At 41.5% G+C, this 25,241-nt stretch overlaps 1 long non-coding RNA gene across 1 annotated transcript; it reads left to right on the top strand.

The window, feature by feature from the left end:
• Window positions 1-7,871: 7,871 nt before the first annotated feature.
• Window positions 7,872-18,082, top strand: LOC140000796 (uncharacterized). Its single transcript, XR_011806015.1, has 3 exons — window positions 7,872-8,608; window positions 16,493-16,650; window positions 17,677-18,082. It is a non-coding gene; the product is annotated as an uncharacterized lncRNA (long non-coding RNA).
• The last annotated feature ends 7,159 nt before the right edge of the window (window positions 18,083-25,241 follow it).

The following is a 25,241-nucleotide window of genomic DNA, read 5'->3' as shown; positions in this document are numbered from 1 at the left end:
CTCATTTATATAGGCTATGGAACAACTATATGCAAGGGTAAGTATTAACAAATAAGTAACTGGCACTTCAGACATTACTGTTTAAGTAATGGAGTGAAAATTTTCTGAGAGCAAACATGACTTGATGAAGATCCCTGAAAGATACCTGATATCTATCTGGCACCACACACCAAGGAGAAAATCTGCCCTGAATTCAGAGCTAGTGTGAGTCCTACACATACATAAGTGCTTGAAACTAGATTGTTAGTAGTGACTAGGAAAGAGTGGCATCCAAACAGCATTTTGCATCATTGCCATATCTAAGAAAAATATGTAGGAAAAGGGAAGAAGGAAGCACATGGAGGAAACACACTTTTTCTCCTCTTCCAAAAAGCAAAGCAGGAATGTACTTGAAAGTCTAGGAAAGATTTCTTCCTAGGAGAATGATGAAGTGTTCATTGACACAATAGTCCCATGGGATTTTTTTATTACATGCAAAGCATAAAGGTTGTACCCTGTGGTCAACTTCCATTAAGTATTCAGAATTCAGGGAACTGTGAGCATCTCAGAAGGACAAAAGAACAATTTAAAGTATTCAGAAACTCATTTAACATATGATGGCTCTCTGGAAAGACTTCAAGAGAAAAAGCATGTCTTACCAAGAAAAAGATACTGTGAGGTGACCTAATTCTGGTTTACAAATACCCGAAAAAAATCCTATGAGGGTCTGGTTAGGAATTTCTGCTTTTTACGCCACATAAACCAAACCTCAGGGTATGACCTCACATTAATGAAAGGGATGTTTCACTTGCACACACATGCATCAGGCAGCCTAGCAGTGGGATGTGGGTTGACTCCCTATTATGAACCGCATGAAATGGAAGGGCAGAAGGAGCTAAGGGAAATCTGTTCTTGCTCAGATAAATAGAAGTTGAAGGTCTCATCTTCATTTCTGCAAAGCACAATGGTCTAGGCCAAAGCTTCTTTTAAGCAACCTTCTTTGTGTCTTAATTCACAATGTACACAGGAGATGATACCTTCCAGTCTTATTAGGGTTATGAGAGGAACAATTGCTTGATTTTTGGAATAACCTTAGACACTGCATGGCTGTGTGTGATACACTCATTAAAATAGTTGGATATGTGCTATTATCCTTACTTTGTACTTTGGATAGCACAACTCGATTCTGTGACTTTTTCTCATAAGGAGTGCTTTGCTAGGTCAGATCAAAGGTTTTTCCATCTCAGAATTTTGTGTTCAGAAGCCATCAGTATCAGAAATGTAATGGAAACTCCCCTGAAATATTTAAGGCTCGAGGGAGATCTCATCAATATGTATCACTACCTGCAGACAGGGTGCAAAGAGGATGGATGCAGGCTCTTTTCAGTGGTGCCCAGGGCTTGGACAAGAGGCAATGGGCACAGAATAGAACACAGGAGGTTCTCCCTGAACATCAGGAAGCATTTTACTTTGTGGAGGATGGAGCACTGGAACATGTTGCCCAGAGAGGCTGAGGAGTATCCCTCCTTGGAGATCTTCAAAAGCTGTATGGACATGGTCCTTGGAAACCTGCTCAAAGGTGGCCTTGCTTGAGGACTGGAAAGGTTAGAACAGATGAACTCCAGAGGTCCATTTCCAACCTCAGCCATTCTGTGATTCTGTGACACAATATAAAGACTTCCTTTTCTTATTATTCCTTCTTGCTTTCTGTCAGGCTTAAAACATCAGAGCCAAATGTTACTGCCAGTATGCCAGGGTTAATAGCTACCAATGGACTCTTATTCTTCATTAATTTGTTTATTTCCTTTCAAATCTGTTGAAGTTTTTGGTCAAGCCTCTGCACTTTAAGAAAGCAATTTATTTCCAGAATGTTTGAAAATGACTACTTGATAATTTTACTAATTCATTCAAAGAAGTTCATACTTCTTTGTTAATGTGATACGATGACTAGTTGATTCCAATTTACTCCCTTTGAAGATTTTTTTTTTAAACTGTCTGGAGAACAGACACTTCAGTCCAATATAAAACTGGTGTTCTGTAAGTATTTCCCCAGATAGCATTTAAATTTAATAGTCTAATCTGAAAACAAAGACCTCTGCACTCACAGTGGAGTGAATGCAATCCCTAGGTGTGCTGCCTGTACAGAGAAAGGAGTAGAATGGTTATTGGAAGCCATGTTGTCAAAAAGAGCCAATTCATATTATCACTGAAAATGAAATTACCTTTTCTACTATGTAGCTCTCTCATCAGGTTACCCAGTGACATTTGCTCTACAACAGCCACTCCAACCCATTTGAAGTCATTAGCTGACAAATGTGAAGCTATGCCTGTTTCAAACACAGGAAAGAATGAGACTCTGTGAAAAAAATGTCTCTCACATTAGTAGTTCCCCTGTATGTCACATCTGAAGCCTGATGTATCAGGGAAGGTGAGATACATTTTTCTTCTCCAGTTAAGAACAAGAAATGTACAGTGCAGTCGAGACAGTTTCTCCCTGTAATTATCAATTTTGCAGTAATGAATTACACATTGGTTTGGCTGTAGGCTAACTTATTTAGGTACTAGAGTCAGCAGAAACTTATACACATGTTGATTTCAAAGCATGTAACTCTCAGATTTACTGAATGGTTGATGTTGGCGAGGACCTCTGGAGGTCATCTTGTCCAACCCACGTGCTCAAGCAAAGCCACCTAAAGCAGGTTGTCCAGGATTGTGTCCAGATGGCTTTTGAATATCTGCAAGGAGGGAAACTCCACAATCTCTCTAAGGAAGTGAAAGGGAGGGGAATAAATTATTAAATTTCCTTCAGTATTCTCAAGATGTGGAACATTCAATCAAGGAACATTGGAGGACATGGAAGATGATGCAAATGTAAGGTAGGCAGAGAATGCCTAGGAATAAAAAATTACTTTTCATAGAATCATAGAATGTCCTGAGTTGGAAGGGACCAAAAGGATCACCAAGTCCAACTCCTGGTTCCCCAAAGGGCCACCCAAAAAAATCAGACCATGTGTCTGAGAGCATTGTCCAAATGTTTCCTGAACACCAGCAGAACCATGACTGCTGCCCTGGGGATCCTGTCCCAGTGCCTGACCACCATCTAGGTGCAGAACCTTTCCCTAACTCCCAGCCTGACCTTCCCCTGTCCCAGCTCCATGCCGTTCCCTCGGGTCCTGTAGCTGTCCCCAGAGAGCAGAGCTCAGCGCCTGCCCCTTCCCTCCCCTCGTGAGGGAGCTGCAGGCCACCATGAGGCCTCCCCTCAGCCCGCTCTGCTTGGGGCTGACAAAACAAAGGGACTTCATCCTCTCTTCCTATGTCTTGCCCTGTAAACCATTCACCATCTTTGTTGACCTCCTTTGGGCACACTAACAATTTTGTATCTTTCTTATAGGGTGGTGCTCCAAACTGCACACAGTACTCAAGCTGAGGCCACACCAGCACTGAGGAGAGCAGGATGATCACTTACCTTTACTGGCTGGCAAAGCCCTTCCTGATGTACCCTGAGGAACAGTTGGCCCTCCTGGCCACCAAGGCACAGTGCTGGCTCATGTTCAGCTTGCTGTTGATCAGCACCCCCAGATCCCTTTTGGCAGGGCTGCTCTCCAGCATTTCGTCGCTCAGTCTGTACATGTAACCAAGGTTGGCCCTTCCCAGGTGCAGAATCTGGCACTTGCTGTTGATAAATTCCATACTGTTGGTGATGGCCCAGCACTCTAATTTGTCAAGATCTCTCTGCAAGGCCTCACCACCCTTGATGGAGTCAACAGTTCCACACAATTTGGTATCTTCTGTGAACTTGTTCAAAAAACCTTCAAGTCCTTCATCCAAATAGTTTATGAAAACACTGAAGAGGACTAGTCCTAAAGTGGAGCCCTGGGGAACCCCACTAATGACAGGTTGCCAGCCTGATGTAACCCCATTTATAAGAACCTTTTGGGCCTGACTCATCAACCAATTGTTCACCCATCTTATTATGCTTTTATCTGACTGTATTCTGGTCTTTCTGTTCAGAAGGACACTGAGAGAGATAGTATTGAAAGCTTTACTGAAATCTAGTAAAACTTTTGATAAATACAAAATTTATCAAAGCCTTAGCTGGGAGGGAAATCACTTTTCTACTCAGCAGAGCACATCTGTGAGCCTTGAGCCCTCCGCTGGGATATGAAGTGGAAATCTCCAAATGGCTTTTGGAAGGATGGTTGAATCCCCAACTCACTGAGGTTACCTGTGCTTGTTCCAGCTCTTCATCATGGGAGGTAATAAACTGACTTTCTGAAGCACAGCAGGACACTTAGCACAACACAGGTGGCTTTGTTGTTGCTCCATTGCTGCCCGTACCCTTGAGTGTTCACCTGACAGGATCTGGATCTATGGCCAACATTTACTGATCAATTGAAGACAATAACTCTTGGCCAGGGATGAAGTCAACATAACTGCGTGGAGGGTGACAAGCATGTCTTTGAAACTGTAGATCTGCCAGTAATTTGCAATCTCTTCTGTCTGCATAAAAATGGATACTGGGGTTTGGAAATGGTTGTTAGCTCAGATTTTGAAAATAAAGTTGTGAAGGAGGAAGGAAACAGCTTTGAAACAAATAAAAAAAAAGTCAAAAATCTGTGATAAGGCTGAAAAATGTTTCTAAAGCCTTCTTGTCTGCAAGATATATGTACTTCTGTTAACACTTTTTCAATGTCTTTAAAACTGAAAGTGGAATGCAATTACATGCTTTTGTGCTGGAAAAGAGCACCTCTGTGTGCCTGAGTGTTTTGTGCGCACGCACAAACACACAGAGGAAATCTGTGTGAGAAGATAAATGAGATAACATTGCAATGTGTTGCTTCTGCACTGTTCCAGAGATGCTTAGCTGTATGATGTGCCAAGCTCTCCCCTGATGTCCCAGGAGCTGTGCTGGGTCCAGTCCTTCAGCCGCACTTTGGTGGCTCCAGGAAACATGTAGTTTCCCTGTGTGGTGACCTGAAATGAGCAGAGACACTTACCCTGTGCTGTGACGCCAGCATGAGCTGCCTGTGTCGAGGACATCTGTTCCAGTCACATGATCCAGCATAATAAATCTTGTTTTCTGGGCATCCCATTGTCTTGGGAGCCCATAGAGCTTTGGAGACCTGTGGAGAATGTGACAGTTCTGCTTTGCCTCACTGTGGGTGAGACTGGGATGGAGAGGAAAGGATATATCAGCTTTTAAGTTAAATGATTATGGAGCTGCGATGGGAAGTCTGAACCAATCTGATCAGAGGATGCCTTCAGGGGGATTCACCCTTTTAAATGCTTACATTTGTCCTTTTCTGCAGGTTTGTTCAGTTTGTCTGAGGCAGAGACTAAAGCTTGTTATTCAGAAACGTGTGCCTTTGGTTATCTGCCGGGCTAGTCTCTCCACTGACGTTAACTCCACTGAGGCTCACTGGTTTGTAAAGCACTTGGCCTCCTTCATCTGGTTTCCTTCTCTCCCTCTCTCTCTCTCTTTGCCTTTCTCACAGTCTGTACTCTTCTCCTGTTACTCTAGAGGGTGTAACCTGGCAAACCTCAGCCACACTCCCTGCATGAGACTGTGGCCCTGAACAACTCTGAATCCTACTGACCTTTCCAAACAGGTCTTTGGAGGCTTTGCTTTGTCCCTGCATGTTCCTTACACTTTTTTTTTATTATTATTTTTTTATATTTTTTTTTAAGCACAGATTACTTTCTGCTTGTGATTCCTAGAACTTCTGTGTGTCTGCCTTAGTTATCCCACCTCAGACGGAGCTGGACCTCTATCTGCAGGTGGTGTTTTGCCTTGCATCAGTCCTGTTTCTCCACTGTGACATGCACTCCCTCATCTCACCCCTACAGGTTGCAGACCTGAACCATGATAAGGTGTGCAGCTACTCTGGAAGGATGGCATTAAAGGAGCTTATAATCACATGGGAAAAAATTACAGAGAGGGAGATGCATATGTGAATATACACATTCTTTAATGAGGACAAGGACTCTGCTATGTGTTGACTGCACACTTTTTGAGTGTGTTCTCTATTACTTCTATAACATCTGCCCTCCCTCTACCCTGCTTGGGTCAAACAGTTTGGCTGGGAGTTGTGGGGAGGGAGAGAAGATAATCCTCCCTGCCAGTCTGTTATAAAAAGGTGACAAGTTCCAGAGATTTTTCTATTTAATTAGTTAATGATATCAAAGAGAAAAATCAGTGCCAGCTGAGCAAGAATAAGAAATCTTCAGTGTTTGGAATGGAAAGGGAAGGAGGGAAAGAGTGGATTAATGTAATTCAATTTGAAGATTGTGATTCTGAATGAAAGAGTTTTGTTTTCATTATTTAGCACTGTTTCAAATCAGCATTTTTCATTTAAAAGCAGTCCTGTTGAAACAAAAAAGCTTCAACCAAAATTCCCAAACTCTGTTTAAAAAGCCCAAGTGTCAACGTTTTTTGTTTGTTTGTTTTGTTTTGTTTTCCAGAATAAAGATTTTTATTCTGGAATGTGTTGTGTTATCAGGGAAGAATTCATACCAGCAAGAGGAAAATGTTTTGGGCAAGAAAGCACCCCCTAAATGCAAACTGAATTCACAAGTGGTTTCAGTGTCACTGAAAATGGTGCATAGCACCCTTGCTGTATTAAGGATTTACTGTGAAATATGTCAGTGTTTCAGTCTGGCAAACAGTTATAAATCACTCGCCTTGCTCCCAACTTGCCTTTGTCCCCAGTGGTGTTACACTGATGCAGGTTGAGCTCCCTCTGCATGGACCCAGAGTGCACAGCTGTGGGACACTCTAAAGATGTCATCATTTCTTCTGTCAGTGTCCAGAGCCCACCTTATAAAAAATAAGTTCCTAGGTTTTAAAGCTATCAACTGATGTTTTCGGGGAGGAGAAAGAGAGAGACCTTATTCTGATTTCTGAGCATGTGGACTTTGCAATAGCAGAGCAAAGATTGCATCAGAGAGCTGATTTGTTCTTTAATCAAAAGCAGTATTCCCATAAAGCTACCACAAACCCATCCTCTGGAAAATCAGGCAGACTCCTAAGCACGGCTGAAAAGCCTTTACTTCTCTTGCAGTTCATGGGGGCTGGGCTCATCTGGAGGTGGATTGAGCCAGTTCCAGCCTTGTCTTGTGTGCCAAATGGGCAGGGGGAATGTGGCACAGCACGCGTGGGGCAGCACTGGGGCATGAGGGGCTGTGATGCTGGCTGCCTACTGCTGGAGCTGGAAAGTACCACCTGATGCAGAGGTAGGACCTCACCTGTTGGCTGGTCAGCAGCCCTCCCGAAAAGCAGCAGCTGGTCCTGTTGGATTTTCTTTCCATGTGCTCACTCTCTAATCTGGGAAACATAAGTACAGCTTGATGCTCTGTCTGTGAAAGTTCACTGCCTCTGTGGTCACATCACTGCTTACAATCAGGACTGCTCCCTTGAGAGTCAGTAAAAAGGGGGCTGTTCACATGAGTGACAGACTCCCTCTCCCTTTCTGGATAAATCCCTTTGATCTTAGCAGGAGCAGTTTTAGGGGTTAAAAACTCCCTTAAACCATGCTGTCCTCTCTCCCCTTAAATTTTTGACTTGATTTTTGCAGTTTATGTTTACATTTTTAACTTGTAGCTACAGACACCTAAACAAACATGTCCTTAGTTAGCCTTGCTTTGCAGGGGGGAGCTACTACACAGTTGTAGTGGGTCCTCCTGGCTATAAGGCAGAGGGAAACTTATACTGCAGTTTCCTTTACTCTGGATAAACTTGAGATGAAACTCAGATGAAGCCACTCCTTTCTTCTGCACATTTGCTGCTCATGCTGTGTCAAACCCAATTATCATCATTATCTCAGTTCTGTCACACTGTATAAATACATGTCTAAATAAACCAAACAGCATGACAATTTTTGTCAAGGGAAACTACAAGGAAGGATTTCATTAGGGCTTTGCAGAGAATGCCTTGCAGAAACCAGAAGCAAGCTAAGACTTAAGAGTCCAGGTCTTAGTACAGATTGAAGTAGAGCTATCTCCTCAAGCAGCACCTCCTAGTAGCATTGGGTTCTCAGATGGGCTGGAGGCATGATGACAGTGATCTCACATCCCAAAAGTAGGATTCCTGAATATGTCAGAGTGAAAGCTCCAACAGAAAAAAATCAGGCAAATGGTATCTTACAGTGACTCCTAAGCCCCAGAAACCCAGGCTTTCAAAGTCTCAGTCTAAAATCAGGATATTAACCCCACAGACATTGCACACAAAAGAGCTTGGATGAAGAAACATGAAGCATTACTTAAATGAGCTGCGGGTGAGGGGATTACTGTTTGTATGTAAAAGGAAACACAGGAGAGATATTTTAACTTACACCTTCCAGCTCCTCACTGTGGCTTGGATCCAATGCCTGTAAAAGTCAGTGGAAAGACTCTCATTGACTTCATGAGAACTGGATCAGGTCCCACATGAGTTACACCTACTTAGGCTCCCTGCCATAGGTGGAGGTAGTCCTGAAAGAGAGCGCAAGTGAAAGGAGTTTAATTTACATGACCTTACAGTTCACTCTCCATCTACAGCTGCTTTTTTTACTAAAGAGGAAACATCTCCAGCACTGCAGAAGAGGAAGGCACAGTGTGGTTCATACAGGTGTTTTTTCTTGTTGCTTGCAAGGTAAGTGACTTATGAACTCAAAGCTTATCTTTTACATTTTGAAAATTCTATCTAAAACATTTTCAAACACTTTTCCCAAAGTTATCTGTGATCCTGAGTGCTTCTGTCCTCTTGCTTACACAGTTATCACACTGGCTGCTCCAACTGGCTTCAAGGGGAAACTGGGATCCAGATATTCTGAAAGTCAGGAGCGAAGGATTTCTACTGCAGCAGCCAAAGGAACACAGGCAGCCAAAATAAGAGATCACATGAAGGAGATGGTCTAAACATGCCAGCTGCAAAGTGCAGAGACTGTAATGTGTAATACCTGCTTTAAATTAGATAACGAATTACCTAATGCAGAGTGAAATGAGAGAGTGGAATTAAAAAACATTAAAAAATTAAAAACCTATTGGTTGCCCCTGGCAGGATTTAATTTTGGTTCTGCTCTCTTGGCTATTCACTGAGAGACTTACTAATACCTCATGGAAAACTTTACCACTCTTTCCATGTTGAAGCACTTAGAGGAAATGTGTTATATCATGTCATTTTGTTATGTTTCCTCTTTCCCCACTTACTCCCATTGCAGACAGGAATTTTGCCTGAAAGTCAGAAACTGAATTTCTGGCTGCCATAGACAGGCCTAGCTCTATAGTGATTTTATTAATTGACTTCAGTGAGGGTTAAACCTCATGCCTGTCCTGAACTGTTACTTTCCTCTACATGTCAGTGCTTGTAAAACTTCCTTGACTAATATGCTTCAAATCAATGACCTTGTTTCCAGGTTGATGAGACCTATTTCTTCACTGATAGTTTCTTGCATGATACCTTGAAACAAATATTCTGCCAGCACTTCCATGTACGTGGCAATGTGCTGTACCTGCAAGGAACCCATGTCTCTACATTGTCCTGATCCTTTGTCTCTGCACTGGAAGAAATGTTAGGTGTGCTTTGTAATACCAATCTGCCTGGAGAACAAGCTTCAGCCCTGACTCTCTGTCCCCCAGTGTCTAGTTTACTTTCTCACTCTGTTTTGGGATGCCCAACTTGACTCCAGTTCGAGCATAAGCTTAGGATGTCTCTGCTTCACTGGGTCTTATCATTCCAGAAGGTCTTATAATGCCCAAAGCACATCCAAATGTCTTTACATCAAAACCCATGTTATGCACACCCTTATATCTTGCTAGAGAAACAACATTCTAGGGGGCTGCAGTGTGTCTCACATTCTTTCAGACTGAATAAACAGGAATTGTACAAGTGATGTCAAGGGATGACAAAAATGTTTGGTGACCAGAGGAAACTAAGTATTGTCTGGTCTGAGTATAATCAGGTTTGCTGTAGAGGTAGCCTCTAAGTTGTATGGATGTAACTTCACCTGTGTACTTGTCCATTCTTTATTTACTGGCATTGCTGTTTACTGGCATCTATAGATTTATTTAGGTTTAGGCTGCTGCAGACAGGAACTAAGCTAGGTGCAGTCCTTGGTGGACTTGTGTCCATTTAGTTTCAGACTAGTGAATTTAGACAGTCTAAATATTTTGAAGTGTTGCAAACATCTGGTTACACAGAAATACTATACAGTAAAAAAGAAATAATGACCCAGTGTTTCCGCCATTTCCCATCTCAAATCCCTTTGTGACCACAGGCTTTCCTTTTAGGGAAAAGCTATCCAGCATGCATTGCAATAATACAATGCAAGATATCCAGCATTCAGTGTTAAGGGCTGTTGGTTGTAATCGAACCTGGAATTCATCTGTCCTCTGAGTGTTTTATTATCCTGTCTGGTGATAAATATCCTTGTGTGCATGGTGTGAGCTCTGTGGAAGCTCTTTGCTAGGGGAAGGATGGTCCTGTGGGAAAATTATTAGAGTTTTAACTCAGACAGTGGTGTTCTGGCTTTACTGCAGCTTTTCTGTATAACCATACACGAGTCACTTTATTTTCCTTCTTTTGTACAGATTCTGTGTTCTCTGCTTACAAAATAAAAACCCAACAGTCTTGTCTCAATTACACATACGTGGAGCAGGTGCAGGTTCTTACTGCCAGGTACGCAGGACCTGTTCTTTTGTCTGCATGGATCTCTTAGGCTCTACAGTGAGGCAGCTACTTAGGAAACCATGTATATACAACTCATTGGAAGTAGTTTAATACATATCAAAAATCAAAACAGTAATGATTATTAGTTTCAGGTAGTCATCACAGCTGTGGCAAGGACAACCTCTCTACAGGTACCTCAAAGGAGGCTGTAGTGAGGTGGGGGTTGGCCTGTTCTCCCACGTGCCTGGTGACAGGATGAGGGGGAATGGGCTTAAGTTGCGCCAGGGGAATTTTAGGTTGGATGTTAGGAAGAACTTCTTTACTGAAAGGGTTGTTAGACATTGGAACAGGCTGCCCAGGGAAGTGGTGGAGTCACCATCCCTGTAAGTCTTTAAAAGATGTTTAGATGTAGAGCTTAGGGATATGGTTTAGTGGGGACTGTTAGCGTTAGGTCAGAGGTTGGACTCAATGATCCTGAGGTCTCTTCCAACCTAGAAATTCTGTGATTCTTTGAAGGAGAAGTGGTCATCCTCCCATTTTAAAATGATTGTGGAAAGGAAAGTGGTTTAAATACTGACAAAGTAAGGCACTGTTTGTACAAACTGAAGAAAAAGAAGCAAATTCCTGTTCTCTTTATGACTGGAATACAAAAGAGAAGTGACCAGTCCATGGCTTGTATTTCTGCTAGTTCCCAGGCTTGTATTTCTGCTAGGGTTGCAGTGCCCACTGTAACATTTTTGGTTTATTGGCTGGGGCAGTACAGCTTCTGAGCTGATACCTGCACCAGCTCCACTTACCTGTAATTGAGACAGCACACCAAGAAATGCTAGCAGTGCTAGCTCTCAAAAAGCAGTCACAGTGACAACACCTGCCAGATTGGCTTGGCTTTACCCTGTGCAGCATGTACTTGTGAAGTATGGTATGCAGGAAGGGTTTATTGCTCCTAATATGTGAATCATTGACTTGTTGGACTTTGTTCCTGGGAGAGAACCATCCTGATGGATGTGACAGGTGAAAAGGCATCAAGTGTACCACTGAATGTAAAATACAAACTGAGCTCTTTCTCATTTGCATGCCTGTGGCAGAGGGCTACTGAGTGTATTTTTGGAGCAAAAGCCACAACTCAGCCACAGAAACGTTTTCCCATTGCCATCTGTTTGGCTTTTTAAGCATTATGCAACAAGGGTGCATAACTGAACAGAACACAGAGCAATGCCAGGTTGAAGTATGTCTCCAAGTCTTCAGGTCTGTTAGGAAGGTCTTTGTGACTGTCCTGAAACAGGAGTGATGGACATCCTGGAATTATTCTGGGTGTCCTTGGAGTTTTTCATGTGCAAGAAGTAAAAGTTAGTAACAGGGCATGGTTTAGTGTGGCTAAATACAGAATCTCTTCATCTGAAAGTTAGCAATGAAATCACCAGACTGAATGAATGAAGAGTGTTAAAGATGGGGACAGGGAACCTTGCTCCGTTCCAGGCTTCCCTGTCTAACATCTGGAAACATTAGGACCTATGAAATCACAAAGTTTAGCTGCTCATAAATAACACCAAACAAATTTGGCCATTACTGCTTCAGTACCCAGCCTTTTCAGTCTGTGTGGCGTTGAGCGTTGTGGTCTTTTCAGCTCAATTTGACCGATCTTCAGACAAATTGGGATATTTGCCCATTCTCCACTGGGCTGTGTGGAGACACCCTTCAAAAATAACATATCCACTTGAGAGTCAAAATTTTAAATGAAGTCAGTGGGACTCCACAACCAGAGCTCAAGTTGCTAATGGTGGTTAGGCTGTGTTCCACTTTGTGTAGTGAGGACTGTGCTGCTTAGAGAACTTCTATTGTCAAAAATGTGGAAGCCTTCATTATCTTCTTTCAGCAGTAGTTAGGGTCTTATACAATATAATATACAATAAAGAATATAACTAGAAAGATAAACAACTACAAAGGAGCTCATGTTCCCTGTTCACCCTATCTGGTGCCTGTAGGTCTCTGGAGGGCATTTTATGCATAACTTTCAGCATATAAACAAGCTGAGTAGGAATCTATTGAGCATGAAGGTAACATTGAATCAGCTCTCTTTGTCCCTTTGCCTCTTCTGAACCCAGGTATTGTTGAACCAAGGGCCCCAAAAGAAAATACAGCTCAGAGACAGAGATGAATCAAGTGCAGGCAGCTGCAGGAGTGAACCCCTTTGACTACCATAACTGAAAGCCAAAAATGACTTGGTAGGGTATCTGTGATTAGGTAAAGCTTGTAATTTGTGTGTTGCTGTAGTCAGCTCAGTGGGATTTGGGGACAAACAGCTGCTCTATGCTACATATAGTTTGGAATTTTGCGGCTTTTATATAACTTGCCATTCAATGGTGGAAAGGGAGCTGGAAAAATGAGGGAAGGGTTGGTGATCTGAACTCAGGGTCTGTGGGCAAGATCTTCTGGGGGATAAAGCAGCATCTGATATGATGTTCTTTTCAGCTGGATTTGTAAGGAGAAGGAGTCATGTGGCTCTTTTATTAGAGCAGAAGTAAGAACTTGAAGAATGTTCAGACTTGGTGATGAGTCTCAAGTTTCCTCTTTTTCTTGGTGGCTTTCTCAAACTACAGTTGAATGTGGCAAATGTAGGAGAGCTATAAAACAAGCGATAACTTCACAGATAGAATAATAAAATCTCAAGAAAAAGATTTCCCTTGTCACTATGCAGTATTTTGCAAACTATTCGAGAATTGAAGAAGACACTCTTAAAGACCAGCTTAAAAAAAAAAAAAAGTAAGAGAACCTAGCAATGACATATTGTGACCACTTGGCCTGGAGTGGAGAGAATTATTGGAGAAGGAGGTAAATAGATTGCAAAATCTATGAGCAATATATCTGTGTTGAAATATTCTGGCATTCTGATAAGAAGTCTGCAGTTCCAAAACTTCAGCTTCCAGAACTGTACACTTTTAAATGGCAAATATTCTGATCAGCTCGTGTGCTAAAGAATATGCTTGATTTTCTCTCTGTTCTCTAAGGGGTGGGGGGAGGGTTTTGTCAGGTTTTTCAGGTTTTGTCTGCAGAGAGGGAAATGCCAGAGGGAAACGCTAAAATTCACTCTTCTGCAAAGCCCCTAACTACTTGATGAAATCATCTCTAATTTGCTCTCCAGAAATACTACATGCAGCTTTGTCCAATTTGGGGTCCTGTGGATAGGTCTCTATGATAATTTGATTAGATTACAGTTTAATCTCTGGAAGAGTAACTGGATACTCACAGATTTCTTGAGTTTAAAGCCAAAAAACTTCAGGCGGAGAGCATATGAGTTTGACTTACTAAATTATAGTTCCTTACTATTTCATTAACTTATCCCAAAGCTGAGAGCAGTAATTGGCATCAAAGTAAGGCACACATTCCAGGAAAGCATTTGGTCTTGATGTACATATAAAGATGACATCAGGAGATGGCTGGGACATTGCTGCTCTGACAGCATTGCACCTACAGCACCAGTGGTGTTGCTTCATTCTGCCCTGACTTTACACCCTGGATCTTTGTGTCCTTGTTCAAAGGTCTCATCCTCTCTCAGTGAAATAAGAGTTCAAAAAGGGAAAATGGAAGTGCATTTTAATGGTTCAAGATCAAATCCTCATTGATGGAGGGCAAGGCTACCCTAGGTAGATACGATGACACTATGAAGAATATTTATCCTGTTTAGTTGGTACATAAGTCCAGAGCAGTGTTTCTCTTAAAAAATTCCAGGCTCTTTGTTTTTGTCTTGCTACTAGAGAAAATGTAGGCTGAAGGATATAGGTGATGTTTGATTTGAATATAGTCCATAAGTATCAGGCAGTGGGACATATCTTTTGAATCATAGTGTGTGTGTTGGGGGCAGGAGGTGGGATAATCCCATTGTGCAGGTGTGACTCAGATATAATAAATGCTTTTGTTTTGAATGTTTTTTTGTTTGTTTGTTTTCTTTTTTTTTTTTTTTTTTTTAATTGTAAATAACAGCAATTCTGTTAAGTAATGAAGGACACTAGACTTGAGGGAAAAAAAAATGGACCATTATGAAAGCAGGGGAGTTTCAGAAGGCCGAGATAGGAAGTGAGATCTTATGTCATGGTTCAAATCATCAGAAACTGGACACCTCATCTCTTCAGATGGTCCCAGCATAGAAGGATTAATTGATCAGTAAGGAGAGACTGCCTTCTTTGGCTGTAAAGTTTTGGAGTTTCCTAAGCATGTCATATGGAAGGGCTGAAAACATCCTTTATGGTCATTCATGGTGTCTGAAGTGAGAAGAAGGAAATTGTCTTCCTGACCTTAAGCTCTTCAGCAATGAAGCCTATAGCTAATCCAGGAATCCCTACCAGGCAGATTTCAAACCCAGATTCTTACCACAGTTTTTATCTTACTAGATCTGGCACACATCGATAGGTACAACTGAAAGGAAATTTGGCAATATCTTATATTCATCATGCTGAAGGCTCTGCATGAAGACCATGCAACTTTATAACCCACCAAGCATCAGATATGGAGTAATGTTTGCAAGCTAGGACCAGCTGTCAAGCCTCTAAAGAATTCCCAAACATTTGGGTTCAGGTTTAAATGGGGAGACAAGGGAGGGAACGTCAATGCCGTTACACGCATACTATCACTGGCCGTGGTAGAGTGCATAAAGAATCTTTGCAAATGTAATAATCCTCCTTGAGAGACACGAACATAAAACCTAAAATGTGTTCCATATGTTCCAGGGTCCTGTTGCTGCTCTAATTCCAGCTGAAAGCATAAAACTTAGCAACCTTTATATTGATGCTAAACACATTGCGTCACTGTTCACATTGATATGTTTTACGCTAATACAATTAAACTTGTTTTAACATAATCCTGGTAAGATAAACACCATTGCTGTCATGATAAACATTTCAGCTATATATCTTTTCAAAATAAAATGGGAAAAAGGCATGTTATCCAAACCAATATGAAGAGAGTGTTCATGCTCTGAGAGTTGCTTCTCTATTGTTTTTACCGTTGAGTGTTGTGCAGAGTTGAATGTTGTTGCTGAACATGTGAAAGTTGTCACAGCTAATATTGCGTGCCTCCTACTTTGAATATTAATAACAAACTGAAAAATACCACTCAGACTCCTTGGATAAAAAAGCATTCTGCAGTTGGAGTATACCTGTAAGTACATCTCAAGACTACCCTTGCATATTGCAAGCTACCTCTAAAAACATAGATCAACTCCCAGTAAGAAAAGAACCTCAGCTCCCTAAGCCTGCTAGTATTCAGATTTCTTTGTAAAGGGTTAAAGCTGCAACATCTGAAACTTGGTGTGACAATTGGATTTATTATCTTTTGACATTATTATCTAATTATCTAAGTATTATCTAATGACAATTTTATCTTCTTTGAAAGACTTCCCTGCAATTTTGATATGTATCTAGTACTCCCAAGAAGCAAAACATTGGACTTATGACCTTCAGATTTTCAGTCTGAAAGCAGTTGAGGAAAAACATCTTGTGTATTTTGAGTAAACCAAATCAGCATCACAGAGGAATGTGTGAGTGCATGCAGGTAGGAGAAGACTGGCTGAGAGCTGGCAGTGTTATAACAGCCTGCTCACATGTGTTATGCCTTCTGCTTCATTTCTAATGTTCATCCACTTTAAATGGTCCAGTGGATAAATGTTTACAGTGACCTGATTGGGTCATTTCAATGACCTGAACAGCAGCAAGATCTAACCACCTGCACAAAAAGCCTAAGAGAAAAGCAACATTTCAGATCTCTCAAGTCATTGCATTAAAAGGAAATAGGAAAGGTTTAGCAAAATGATGGACCAACTCTGACTCTAAATGTTTCAAACCAAGCTAGCAAGATGCTGTTTTTTCCTATTGCCAGGGCAAGGCATACAGGAAGACAGGAGAAAATGATGTGAAAGCAAGAAATGCGTCTGCTGGATGTCGATACAGTTTTTTTTTACTTAACTCCATTGACAACTTCATGATATTGAGGTCACGTAGCAAGAGGAAGAAAGAAAATCTTGCCTGACCAAAATGGTAAGAAATGTGGTGTTTCTCATGGGAATTTAGAAAATATCTTGTGTAAAAGAGTTTTGGGCAGAATTTACTCATATCTTGGATCTAGACCATAATCCATTTGGGTAACCACAGTCTAGAACACTGAAAAGGCTTAAAAATGTGGAGACACTGCAACTGAAGCCAGACACTTCAATTCCTTATCTTCCCAGAGACAGAAGTCTTGGCACTGAGCATAAATCAAGAAAAAGTAGGTGGACAAGACTTCACCTGTGATCTGAAAATAACTATCTATCTGAGACAGAAATGGATTTACATTTTTGTTTATTAATTATTATTAATAGAGTGGGTACATCATGCTTACAGCAAAAATAGCCCCCACTCTTCATGTCCAGACAACCCATTGTCAGGTACTGCTGTTCCCTCCCATTACACTCAGCCACAATTACTGAGTGCCACCCTGAAAAGCTTTACATGTCCAGAGCAAGGACATGTAATAGCAAATATGTATGTATAATTTACCACTGATGGATCTTGCAGTGTGGCTTTCTGGCTTCAGATTTTTCCTTCCTTCTTTCCTTCCTTTCTTCCTTCCTTCCTTCCTTCCTTCCTTCCTTCCTTCCTTCCTTCCTTCCTTCCTTCCTTCCTTCCTTCCTTCCTTCCTTCCTTCCTTCCTTCCTTCCTTCCTTCCTTCCTTCCTTCCTTCCTTCCTTCCTTCCTTCCTTCCTTCTCTCTCCCTCTTTCTCTTTCTATCTCTCTCCTCTCTCTCTTTCTATCTCTCTCCTCTCTCTCTTTCTCTTATTTTTCCTCTTTCTCTCTTTCTTTTTCTCTCTCTCTTTTTTTTTTTTTTTTCTCTCACATGAATCTTTTTAGTTAGAAGTCTAAAGCTACTGAATGTTTTGTGAATTTAGGAGAAGTTTAAAGGGTCCACCCTCACTGTCTCTCACCAGTGCTCCTCCTGAGCAGATCTGTCAGGTCTTACACTTCCTGTGCAAAGCTCAACTGCCCAGCTCAGGCCTCTCAATCTGCCACCCTGGCAATTCACAGGTATTGGCACTTGGGCCTCCCACTGTCATCAGGTCTTTACCTTCATGGTTGTCTACCAGAGCCTTGATCTTCTGAACAGCTTTCCTGTGAGGTAGAGAACACAAGAGGGGCAAACCACAGACTGAGGACATGCGTCTCTTTTCAGCTGCACATCCTGACTTCTTACTGCCACGTGTGCCAGAGGGAGAGGCAAGTACCGCTGTGTTTCCCCAGCCTGGGTGACAGTGTCATGAGCATGGCTTTGTAGGACTTGTATTCAAAGTATGTTAATTCCACTGGAGTTTTATGGACTCTCGTGGAAAATCAAGATTTCTTGTTTACAGAACTTGCTACAAGAGGATTTAAAATACTTATTGTTAAAATAAATAAACAAACAAACAAAGAAACAAATAAATAAATAATCAGGCAGGAATTCATTATGTGTGTTGTGGTCTTTTTTCACTTCTGAGATACCACCTCTTAGACTTTCTTCCATCTGTGAATTGTTTCTCATGTAAGCTCATTCCTAGGCATTCACCATTTTGAAATAGAGTTTAGAAATTAATAAGTACTTTGCAAATCCACACCTATCTCCAAATGCTGACACATCTCTGTTGCTCGCCAAGGACTTCTCAAGAATTGTCCTGTTACTTCTATGCAGGTTGTGAGCTTAGAGGGTGTATAAATGGTTGCTTATCAGGCAACAGAGCCCGCAAGTCTTGCTTAAGGTAACCTACTGGCTTGTAGCTAGGGCTCACACACTTGCTGGGGCCCCTGTGCCCCATGGAGCACTACTAGGAAGGGAGCTCCCCAGCTGCAATTGGTGGCCATTCCCTATGACCCCCTGTTCCGTTCTGCTCCCTGGTCACAGCAGTACCTTAAATGCTGGTAGTGAAGAAAATTGGGAGGTACTTTAAATCCTCAGGCCATCTCCCGTAATGAGCTCACACAGATGCAGTGACATATACTGCACTCTTCCAACAGGTACAACTTCTTCATTTCCTGAAGCTTACTTAAGTGCCAGAACACCATTTATAGGGACAGCAGTGGGTGGGGGGAGAGGGTGGGACACCTGCAACCCATTCATACTGCTTGAAGAAAATACTGCTTCACAAAGACTTGAGGTGGGTATGGGAGGTTTCAAGGAAGCTTTTGTTTTGCAATGGCTGTGTTATGATTGAAGAAATCTCATCTAGGCAATGCAAGGAGAGATGCCCCTCTCTTTCCTTCCTGCTTACTTTGGGGTAGAAGACTGAAATTTTTTTAGGTGCCATCTTTGTTTCCAGACACAAAAAGAGGGTAAGTAACTTTCAGGGATTATATTCCTTTCACCTAAAGAGTACCTACAGAAGCCAGCGGTCTAGCTTTTAATCAATCTCACCATAGAGATATGGAAGCAAAATAGCTGATAAACAGAAAAGCAAATATCCATGGAGGGCAACATGTATTTAAAACCTTTTCAGCAACATGCTGGTTAGCTCCAGAGTCTCAGTGCTACCTTCTGAATCAGTACTGAGAAGAACGGAGATAGGAGAGGATCTCCTTTTTAATCCCACGACAAGCTACACTTCCTCTTCTCCCAGGGCCTAAGTGTTCCCATCTGCAAACTGAGGTTAACATTATTAATCTTCTTTCTTATGTGATCAGAAAAACACAGAATAAAAATACTAACAAGCAGGTGGTCTTATTATCATTACTTATGTAGGTAAAGTCACTGCTTAGTTTAGAGCCATAGGCTGTAGAAAATGCAATGTTCCAACTCAGAAGCATTTTGGCTCCTGCTCTGCAGCTCCTTTGTTAAAGAGGAACATGTCTCCAGTGTGGGACTGTTTGATCTATTGACAGCCAAGGTGGTGAGAGTCTTGGCCACCCAGCATGAAATAGCATTTTACAAACAAATGCAGCATGAGACTTTTCATCAGCGCCCATCTATAAAGGTTGTTACCCAAACTGAACTAATTAAGCAGGTTCTGGGTTACAGGAAACTCCTGTGGGGTTACTTTTACGGAGCAGGGTCCCCAGGAAGGAGACATCTGTAGAAAGAGGCTTGGCTCTGAGTGAGTGGTTCCTGAACAAGGAGACACTGCCAGAGGGACAAGCCTTATCTCAGGCTCTGGGCCCCAACCCTAACAAGCTGCAAATATGTCTTGTCAGCTCATTGCTGAGCACATCAGAGCAGAGACTGGGAACGGGTCCAAGCACAGGTAGATAAAAAGGTGTGTTACAGCTTTGTCTCCTTGTATCCGTTTTCCAGATCTAGTAATTAGTTTCTTAATTTTGTATTTTAGCGGGCTAAAACTCGCTTTACTTTTTACCTAAATCTTGTCTGCTGTGCAGACTGATTTCAGGGCGATATGGCAACTTTGGAGGTACTCTGCTCTACAGGGAGGAATAAATGAACCTGTGTCTCTGCTAGAGCACTGGGACCCCAGGAGACAACTGAGGGTCCCCCAGTCCCCAGGTCACTGAATTGCACAGACCAGTTTCAAGGCTGCTGACAGTAATGCCCAAGTGGAAGCTTCCCGGCAGTTTGTGTGAGGTAGAGCAGAGACAGTGTGTTACTGAGCAGGGCACTGAGATAAATGGGCCTGGGAGAAATGGGGTATGGGTCTCTCTCTCTCACTATTCCCTGCCAAAAAGTTTTGAGATACTATTCCCTTCACTCTCCCATCAAACACGTGCCTTTACTAAAGGTTTGGTGGTAAAAATCAACCAACCTGTCATCAGTAACTTGCAACAGCCTCACACAGCACTCCAAGTATGTATTTCTTTTTGTGGTCTATAAAAAAAATGTCTCAGGCAATTTGGTCAGAGATAGGCATCTTAGCTGCATGTATACCACCACGTTTTCTGCTACATGGCCCATGTCCTGTCCACCACAGTGTTTTATTTATTTATTTATTTATTTATGTTTGTTTGTTTGTTTGTTTGTTTGTAATGTTCCTTGAAGGATGCCAGTGCTCCCTCAGCCTTGACTCTGAGTATATATGACAAACAGAGAAAATACAGTGCAGGGCATACTGGGAGGTTCTGGGACATACAAGTGCTCAGGGAAGATGCAGTCAAGGTTTACAAACTTTTCCAGGGTGGAAGAAATAAAATGATATTTTGGCAACACACGAACCAAAGGAATGCAGTTGAGTTTTATTCAGGAGAAAAAACAAAGTTGGTTTGTTATGCATAGTCAGTCTCTGGCACATAAACATTACAGGAGAAAATTCCTTTAATATAGCCATTACTTGACACCTATAATGTGACAGCACTTAAAGAGAGGCAAGGGTGGAAACACACAGATTGCAAACACAGAGACTATGTCAGAAAATGACACTGCTGTAGCTGTGAAGGGCTAATTCTGAAAGGATGGCAAGGTCATGCCTTCAGCCAGCCATTTAGTCAAAAGGCTGGTGATGCTGCCACATGCAGTGGTCAGGGTAGGTGTTAGTTCCTGTGACATAGATATCACTGCTCTGCATGGCTTCTCAGATGCCATTGTCTCCATTTAATCTGGATTCTATTTCAAATCCTGATACCATGATGCTTGAACCTATGAATCCCCTTTGGTCTCCATATAATGGGAACTACGGCATCTCTTAACAGACAAACAAGACACCTGTAGACTAAATAATCTCTGACTGTTAACTCACTCTGTTGAATGTCTGGGATTATTGGTTTGTCTTTAGCACCATCTCAGTGAGTGTAATGATAATCGGCAGCTGCATCTTCCAGTCTGATAATACAGTGGCCATAGACACACTCTGGGGAGGGTGGAGGGATTATTTTGGCTCACTGACCATCTGCACTGCCTCAGGTAGGAGACCTGAATTGATTAGGCTTTTCTCCAGAGAACTACAGCATTCCTTCTTTTGTATCCAAGCCAAAAAATAACAGCAGAATAGGCCTTTTCTTGTGGCAACCCAGAGGTCTTTTTTTTTTTTTTTTTCCTTCTTTTTCCCTTTTTCTTTCCATTCCTGTTCCAAATCAGGAAGTGCAGAGGTGTCTCAAAACAAAGCAATTAGAGAAAGGTTAACCAACCCCTCTTGTCCTCCACCACAGCCATGGTTTGTGCAGTAGCATCCAGATCAAGTCTGATGGGCCTCTGACTGCCTATCCCTGAACAGCTTGACTTTGCTGGCAGGAGAAGAAATCTGTTGATTGCTCCCTAAGCAGTGCAAGAGGATCATCTTCTGCACTGTTGAACCAGACAGAGCAGCATACCACAGCAACCTGGGCTACTGAAAGGGAGGGTCAGATTCTGGGCTACCCAGGTCAATTGGGGGTTATTACAAGAGGTGTTCTTGCAAATAGTAAATCCAGAGTTTACTTGGATTATTGTAGCTTCTTCCAAGCACATGTTCTTGTAAACAGGTCTGTGTGGTCTTGCAGACAGCAGGTACAGTCACTGTCTATGTCCAGGTATGTGTATCAGACAAAGCTTGCTTGTTCCCAGTAAGCACTGCAAACCTGACCAAAATAAAATAAAATAAAATAAAATAAAATAAAATAAAATAAAATAAAATAAAATAAAATAAAATAAAATAAAATACTGTGTTTTTACCATGATACACAGTTAAGGTGTGGAAATCCCACTGCAGGACACTGAGAAATCAATAGTAAGAAAGGAGTTCAAAAGGGAATTAGAAAAATATTCATGGAGGACAGATGCATTGGCACATATTTAACATGATGCAGTGTATGCAGGGAGAATCTACAAACCACAGATGGAAGCCAGGGAGAAAAATTACAAAATATTTGTCCTGTTTCTTGTATGCTTTTCCTGAACATGTGCTTCTGAGCACTGCTGGAAATAGCAGATCATCTGTAGATGAATCTCTAGTATGACCAAATACCAGAATTTCTTATGGACTTAACCAAATTTACATACACAAACTCCACAGCATTCCTGTTATCAATATTAACTGGAACTCAGCATAAACTCAGAATGCTAGGACTTCAGTTATCTTTCTATCTAGCTGAAAAGAAATGCTATGTTTTCAAGTAAAGGGAGTAGTTATGTTCATTTTATTGGTATCCATTTCTTGGCCAAACAGTTTGCTCTTTGGAGAGTTTATCATACCCCTTTACCAAATTACAACTTAGTCATTTTTCTTTGAGAACTCCTGTTTCTCATGTAAGCTAATCAGAGGTGCTCCCAGAAGTTTTTTGAACATGGACTGACAGAGGTTGAGATGCACACGCACGAGGACTGATTCATAAAACAGCTAATAGGACTTCCAAATTGCACTATGCATTACACGTTGGGAAAGCTGGACTCTGACCTCCTTGCTGCAGCTTGTACAGTATTTTATACTCTCTTGCCTTTTAGACTTCAATTTCTTTGTAAACGGGGTTTTTAAAATGTTGTTTTCTGTATAGCCAGGCTTCCAATGATTTTTTTTTCCTTTCTTTTTTCCTTTTTTTTTTTTTTTTTTTTATTTTCTTTTTCTTTTGCCTGAAAATGCTACTGCCACTTAAGAATAGACACCAACATCCTTTAGAGGCCAGCCTGTGCACAAAATGAGGAAATTTCTCTGGACCACAGGTCTTAGTCCTTAGAGATTTATTTCTTATTACTGTGGAATCTTCCTTTGCTGACTATGAACGTGGAGTCTATATACAGTTTTGCTCTCTTCAGAAACCACCCTCTTGGTGTAAAATCACGCTAGGCATTTGGCATCAGTGCAGATGGGGTCATTACAAGTATTTAAATTACTTTCTGGCAATTCTAAAGAGGGTAGGTTAAAAAAAAAAAAAAAAAAATGAACCAGTCTTAAAATCATATAGGACTAATCAGACTAGTCCTATTGATTAATTTGCTTTCATTAGAAAAATCATAAAATAATATCTGCAATCGTTTGTCTTACGAAGATATCCAGAAGCCTAGCTGTAGATCCTGACTGCCATTCACAAGGATTCATATACGAGTTTAGAACAAAGCTGTTGATCCTGCTCCAAACAGTTTGCACAGCACTGACCAGTTCTGTTTTGCTCTCCTTGTATGACATGCTGCTCTCATGATCTGCTCCTGCATGTCAAATGGTGACTGTTTTTACTCCTGTTTTGCAGTCCCTTCATTTTTCCCCACAAGATCTGCTGTCACAGAGAATAACGCCTCTGAAGCACTTTGTCTAGGTTGCTACCGAATCCTGACAAGGCCAAGAACTACAAACCTTTTATCCTCTGTGCTATAAATGAAGACAGATACTGTTTTCAGCCTCAGTGTCTCAGAGGGTTGTGGGGCTGTTTGCAACTATTGAGTGACATTGACAAGTTTGCCTACATCTGGGACAAGATGAGGACTTGCAAATGCAAAACAAAGACAGAGATTAAGATTGCAGGAGAGAGTTATAGCAATAGCAGGGAAGAGGAAGAAAGCCATGGAAAGCATTAATTTTAGAGTTATCCAGCTGAGATATTGCAACAGCTGCCTAGGACAACATTTGCCTGTCAAGGATAGCTTCAGGGTTTGTGAAGCTGATTCAAAGCCTGTTATAGAAAATAGGTGCTTGGGAAGAGGAGCAGGGAAGATATTCCAGTGACCAAGAAGGGTTTTGGCATAGGTTTGCTATGTTAGCAGTGGCAAGCACTATTTTGCAAGACAGGTGTAAAGGGAAGTTAATCTGTTTAGTTTGTCTCTTGAAGATTGCACAGTAATCTCTGTGCCTAAAGATCCCTAATGCGTTTGGTCTCCAGTGCTGCCAGCAGAACAGACACTATTAACCATCCTGTTTCAAATGAGGATTTCACAGAACCATTGCAATGTTTGGAGACATCTAGTCCAAATTACCCCTGAAAACAGGAGTACTATCACCAATGCTAGTTCATGGCATCTCAGCTTTATCTAGGTGAGTCTGGAAAGCCTTCTTGGGTGGAGGTTTTACAGAACCTCTGAATAAGCTGTTCCTTTGCTGCATTATCTTTGTGGTGAAGATCAGCTTTTGTCTTGCAGATAATATCATACCAGTTAAAGTCTGGTATTTTATTGTTGTTGTTATTTTGCTTTGCTATTGCTTGTTTGTTTGTTTTTAAGCCATAAGATATTTCTGGCATTCTTACAGAAAATATATATTTTAAAAAAATATCTTACATTGAAATTTTACATTATTATCTTAAGCGTGGAGAAAATAAGTGTATGTTGTCCAACATATACAAACTTACTATCTAGTTTCCTGAGCAGCCTGAAGTCTGCTTTCCCCACGTCCAGAACTGACATTTTGCTGGAAATTTTCCTCCTACACCAAACATTTTAAACTCAACTACTTCATGGTCACTGAAGTGGCTGCCAATTGCCACTTCACCAAGACCATCTCTGTTTACAAAAAATAAATCTAGGACAGCGTCTTTCTTAGCTGGCTTCCTTGGTTTTTACTTGCTCAATTATACTCAGCAGTCTTAGAACAGGTGAGGTTCTACTTCTCTGCAATTTTCTAATGGTCCCTGGACACACCAGAAGTCATTGCTTCATAAGAATGCAGCCTAGTTGAAAAATAAAGCATATAACCAAAAACGACAACATATGATTCCTGAATAACTGTTCCCACAGAATACTTCTGTATTGTTGTTGGCACTTCCAGCTTTCAGGAAAAAAA

This window comes from Anas platyrhynchos, chromosome Z (genome assembly GCF_047663525.1).
Source record: "Anas platyrhynchos isolate ZD024472 breed Pekin duck chromosome Z, IASCAAS_PekinDuck_T2T, whole genome shotgun sequence".
NCBI classification, from domain to species: domain Eukaryota; kingdom Metazoa; phylum Chordata; class Aves; order Anseriformes; family Anatidae; genus Anas; species Anas platyrhynchos.
Note: the sequence above shows the minus strand (reverse complement) of the source record. Positions and strands in the feature narration are given on the sequence as shown.